We start from the raw sequence: 6,000 nt of genomic DNA on the forward strand, positions 1-6,000 counted from the left end.
GCATTTCCTAAGTGTGTTCTGTGTGGTAATAGATATTCCGTGAATAAAAGTTTCCATTTGTAAGCAAGTTTGAAAAACACTGGACTAAGGCTAAACAGATATCTTTTGCAGAGCTCTTCAGAGACTTTTCTATGAGCAACATGAATCTTCAAGACAAGGATATAATATGGAACATTCCCTCATAGTATCAATACGGAATCCTTTCTCAAGAGCATATTGGAACTCTTTTGGAAATGCTGTTCAACCAGTGCTGCAGAGCAGTGGAAGTTTCCATGGATTTTGATCTGTGGGGTGTGGTTGTTCTTAGTCTAAATTAGGAACAAATATATTCCTTCCATTAGGCCTTTCTGTCGGCATCTCTGCCCTGGCTGATTTGTAAGCCTGAGGTTATAAAAATAATGAAAACCAGACTCCAGGAAGAGCATACTTGTTTAGAGTCACCCAGCTGCATTCGAAGGGACATCACATCCACTCTGCCCTTCCTCCAGGAGCAGGAATATACAGACAAAACATACACATGACCCCCAAATTCCTTCCATTATAAGTAATTTGCTCACAGCCACCACATTTTAAAAGTAACAGCTAAAGGCCCACGTGATGGTACCCAAGAAGCCGGGAAATCATGCTTCTTGTCTTAGCCCCTCCACTTATTATTAGCCATTTGACCTACATGGTTAATTCATCTTCTCATCCTCTTATTTTTATTGAAAACCTTCTTGTGTCAAATTAATTTCTCCCTTCTTTGAACTACCACACATTTGTATTTCGTCTGTGACACTCCTTCCTTCTCCCCAGGCCTTTGAGAATCTCTATGAAACACAGTTTGAGAATCAGCACACTAGATGATCTCTATAGTTCCTTTCAGCTCTGATACTCTGTTATTCACATTTTTATATAGTTTTGCAAGCTCTTGCCTCTACCTCTTAACAAAGGACACTAGCTCCTTGAGAAATGTTCTTCTTAATTCCTGGGAGACTCAGAGAGTGATTCTCACATGCTGTGTTGTTGGGATGCCAGGTGACACTGACCCTTCTGGGGTCCCCAGTGCCAGAACCTATTATATGGATTGTGCAGTGGAGAGAACACCTTTCTCCCCGTATCATGTTATACTTTGTCACATGGGCTTCCAATAGGTATTATTTATGCCCTTTGACTCAGACTTTTATTAAAGCATCTCTTCTATATTTTGCTGATTCCTCCTCACCCCCGTTCCCCTCCACAAATTACTAAGCATGTGCCAATGGTAGGGGTAAGGCTGCATCGAGGCTAGGAAACCAATTTGTGATAAACCTAATGTTGAACTTAGACTCCTCTTTGATTTTGAAGATTCTGTGACTGGATCCACATTGCCTATAATCCTCACTTTCCTTAGGATAAGTTCCCTCCCAGGAGACACCTAAAGCCCTCATGAAAAATAGACCTTTGGTGAGTTGGCCCAACTAGGTTGGAAGTGCTGGTTTGGGACCTCCAGGAAGCAGATGGCAAGACAGAGTAAGCAGTCCAAGAGGGGCGCCTGGGTGGCTCAGTTGGTTAAGCATCCAACTCTTGACTTCCGTCCAAGTCAGAATCTCACGGTTGGTGAAATCAAGCCCCGCATCAAGCTGTGCACTGGCAGTGCGAAGCCTGCTTGGGATTCTCTCTCCCCCTCTCTCTCTCTCTCTGTCCTCTCCTTGCTCTCTCTCCCTCTCTCTCTCAAAATAAATAAACTTTAAAAATTAAAAAATAAATAAAATAAAAAAGTGCAATAGAGTTACTGGGGGAAACACCTTGTAAAAGATAAAGGGGAAAGGAAAGAGGAAAGCCTCAGACTGCAATGCAGTTCTGACACCGATGGATGGAGGAGGAAGGAAGCAAGATTGGCCGAGAGCATAATAATAATAATAATAATAATAATAATAATAATAAATAATGCAGCTCTGAGAAAGCTGCAGGGCAGACTGCCCATTAGAGGAACCCCACATTGGGCAGGAAAGGCTTGGCTCTAGCACATCTGCAGTGCCCTGTCACTGACAGGGAGAAGGACAGGGAAAGCATGACTGGTGTATTAACACTGGTAGATTCCAAAGATGCTACAGCTAGAGGCTGTCAGCTAACTACACTCTTCCCAGGAGGCTCTCTGTATGGGAAATCTGAGCAGTGCACTCCCTATGCCTGCCACACTGGACATGCACACACCTGTGTGAATTCAAAAATGAGCATAGTTTAAGCTCAAACTGAGGCCTATTTTACATATTTATGACAAATATTTATTGGACCTATACAAGATATTGCACTCAACACTGTAATACCCCTGCCCTCTCCAGTGGAATGATTGAATCTGGGAAGATTTCAAATAATTGGGTGGGTTTTTATTACCTTTATTGTCAACAATAGGCATGTATTAATAGCCTCTATTATATATTAATACTGTGTCAAGCGTAGTGCAAAAGAGAACAATCCTTACAGAGCTCAAGGTAGGTTAGCAATCAAATATCCCTCACCCCTGGGGAGCTCCGAGGAGACTTTTGAAGACTTTCCTCGTGCTAATGAATGGATGCTCCAAGGACAAAGGATCCTTTTAGTAGAACTGGCCTTGGAGGTTACCAGAGAGACCTTGAAACTGATCTGGCAGCCTACCAGGTGGCACAAGGGCATGCTCCACCCTCAGGACCCTGCCAGCCAAGATTCAGGATTTGCTGAAAGGCAGGCCCAACACCTGTTGTGGCTCCTGGATTAGAGTCAAAATTTGAGAGACACAAGGTAGGGAAGAGGAAAGAACTGGGAAAGAGGAAATTATAGCTAGAAAGATAAGACGGGGGGGGGGGGGGGGGGGGGGAGGGGCTTTTCAGAACCATGCCAAAACTCATCCCAAACTAATCACCTGGCAAAACAGATAGTGTCGGGGTGGAAAGAGTACTGGGCCTGACATCTAAGCTCAGTTTCTAACTCCCTGGCTGACCTTTGTCATTCAATGCCCCTCTGGGCCTGTGCTCCTTAGCTGTATGTAATCTGCAGAACTAGGCCAGGCATTCTTTAATGTTCTTCCATTTGAACAGTCTAAGATTCCAACAGCTTCCCTAAATTAATCTTGGAAGAGTCTGCAGAAAGGCATGAAAGAGAAGGGGTACAGAGTGAAAAGAATTTCCAGCGAAGCCAAGAATAATATGATATGATATGATACGATACGATACGATACGATATGATATAATAATTATTATAACAACACAACATAACAAGCATTATGATAGGCAGTAGAGTGTAGGAAAGAGGACCAGTAACATCTTTAAAGCGGAGCTAAATTCATGATCGAGACATCCAGGGCATCGAAATGTGACTCTGTTCTATCTTTATATAGAGGTGCAGATGATCTGGGAAGGAAAATAGTTCTCCAGTCAGCTGGCTCTAAAAGATCTAATATTCCCGTACATTTCAACAATACACAAACCCCCAATGTTGCCAAAGCCAAGGAGATGGAACTGTCCCTGTCCTTTACTGAACCTTCAGTTTTCTCTTATAAAAACAAGCCATTCTACTCCCCTTTAAGTCTGCATTTGCTGTTTATCTTCACCTAGATAAGAATGCTGGGAGAGGAAAGCATAGTGTGGGATTTCTTTCAGGTCCAGTATTTTAGGATTCTAAGAGCAACAGGGTTCCAGGTGCCCTTCTCATTTATTTCTCCTACTGAGCTAAGTACCACAGTTTAAAATAAAAAACAAAAAATTGCAGGCAAGGGAATGGCATAATTAGCAGCCAATCAGGAGAAGGCTCCATAATCCGCAGGCCTTCAGATATAGTACCTTCCAGACTAGCTCCTCCCGGAGAGGATCGGGTTTTCTCTTGGGGTTTCTTCCTTTTTGAATTAAGCACCACTGAGGGCTACAGTCCAGAAACACAAACTAGTCTCCAGCAAGATAAACAGGTCTAGGGAGATTGTATGACCTGCGGGGAGAGAGTGCTCTAGGTTCCCTGAGAGACCAGGCTAAAGTGAAGGGAAAGGGTATATTGTCCACGAGGATACAAGAGCAGCCACAGGAGGGCCGTGCAGCCTAAATAAATAATGGCCTGTTTGGCAGCAGACCCAATTCTAGGACATGCAGGGGCCTACAGGTAGGGAGTCTGCTAACTCACTTTCGCCCTTTAGATCTCGGCTTAAACATTATTTCTTCTGGGAAGCAGGGTGCCACACACAGTTGTGCAGGTTGCAAACTGCACATACTTAGGGTATGCCAATTACAGCATAGCTATTACAGATTTATATATTTTTATTACAATTTTCTGGCAGTTGGCAGCTAAGTATTTTGAGGAAAGGGCACCTTTTTTTTCTGAGTCCCAAACAGGTAACCATATAAGCTGTCAGTGACCCTTCTGTGGAGCTTTTACTAACTCAGATCGGGTTTAATGCCACTCTTACCTGCTTCAGAAGGACCCTGTACTCTCCCTGTGTTCACATTTACCATACTTTATTATAATTACCTGTTTACTGGTCTATATTCACACTGTTTTATCAGCTTCCTGAGAGAAGAGACTATGTCTTGTTCAACACTGTACCTTGGGCCTAAGAATGGTGCTTGGCTCTAGCACAGGCTCAATGGTATTTATTTGTCTTATATTTATTTATTCTGGGGAGAGTGCAAACAAGGGAGGGGCAAAGAGAGGGGGAAGAGGATCTGAAGCGGGCTCTGTGCTGACAGGTTGACAGCAGTAAGCCCAATGTGGGGCTTGAACTCACGACCTGTAAGATCATGACCTGAGCTGAAGTTGGACACTCAACTGACTGAGCCACCCAGGTGCCTCTCAGTGGTATTTATTGAACTAATGAGCAACATATTCTGAGCCAGTCCGGTGCTCTTGCCCCAGTGGACAGAAAGTGTGGCATAACAGAAACCGTACTAGCCACATCCTGGATTCAAGACCTTGCTCTACCTCTTACATACCATGTGACTTTCAGCAGGTCACTGCACCCCGGTAGCCTTAAGGCAAAACAGGGATAACCCTACCCTCTCCACCATGGAGGATTATTGTGAGAAGCAATTTGAAAGTACCACCTGGTAAATTGTAAAAATACTAAGCAGGAGAAGTAAGGGGCTGTTTCAGGAAAGCTGGATCTATGAGGGGCCCAGGACCAGGAGTAGCCTTATCTCTGAACACAGTAAGGAGTCACCTTCAACAGAAAACAAGAGTTTCTGGGTCAAGCAATACTTTTTTGGTTGCTGGGGACAGAAACCCAAAAATGTCAAAAGGCAAATGTATTCCCTCATACAAGGGGAAAGTTGTAACTGGGTTTTCAGGACAAATGGAAACAGGCACAATAATGCCACAAAGTGCTCTGCATTCTCATTCTCCTCCCGCTTCTGCCCATCCTACCCTCCTACTCTCCCAGCCCTTTGCCTTTCTTTCTTGTCAGCCTTAGGGGTACAGCAAAGGACATGGCTACCACTAGCTCCTGACTCCATCTCACAGCTTTGCCATCTGAGAAGGACACTTTCTGAGAAGGATAAACCCCTTCTCTTCATCCCAATTTGCAAAATCTCCCTTTGCCCTGGCTTGAGTGACACATTGCCTCTGTGCCAAGGGTGAGGGGTACTATGATTTCCACACCTATGGGAACCACATGATTAGAGTGGGGGAATCAGTGTTCAAGCAGAAGGGAGGCTACCGTTCCAAGAAGAGAAGGTGGGTGTCAGCCAGACGAAACAATAGATGTCCACTGCAGTTTTGGTTTCTAAAGATCATTCCCATCCTGAGACCTGAAATGTGACCATTTGCAATCACTTAGCTTCGGTTTGGGTTCTGCTCCTCTAGGCTTATTTTTTCATATACCTTCTCCAAGTTCCTTACAACAGAAGAAGGAGACCAGAAGGGTGACAAGAGCAGGGAGACAGGCAACTAAGTGAAAAGTTAGAGTCCACTCTCCTCACAAACATTCAATAAATAATCAGAGGAGCAAGCTTAGTTCCCTTTATAGAACTGATCCTACTCAGTTCACCTGCTCAACATCAGATCCTAAAATCCTCTGTGCTT

The sequence above is a fragment of the Prionailurus viverrinus genome, chromosome D1 (assembly GCF_022837055.1).
Source record: "Prionailurus viverrinus isolate Anna chromosome D1, UM_Priviv_1.0, whole genome shotgun sequence".
NCBI lineage: Eukaryota > Metazoa > Chordata > Mammalia > Carnivora > Felidae > Prionailurus > Prionailurus viverrinus.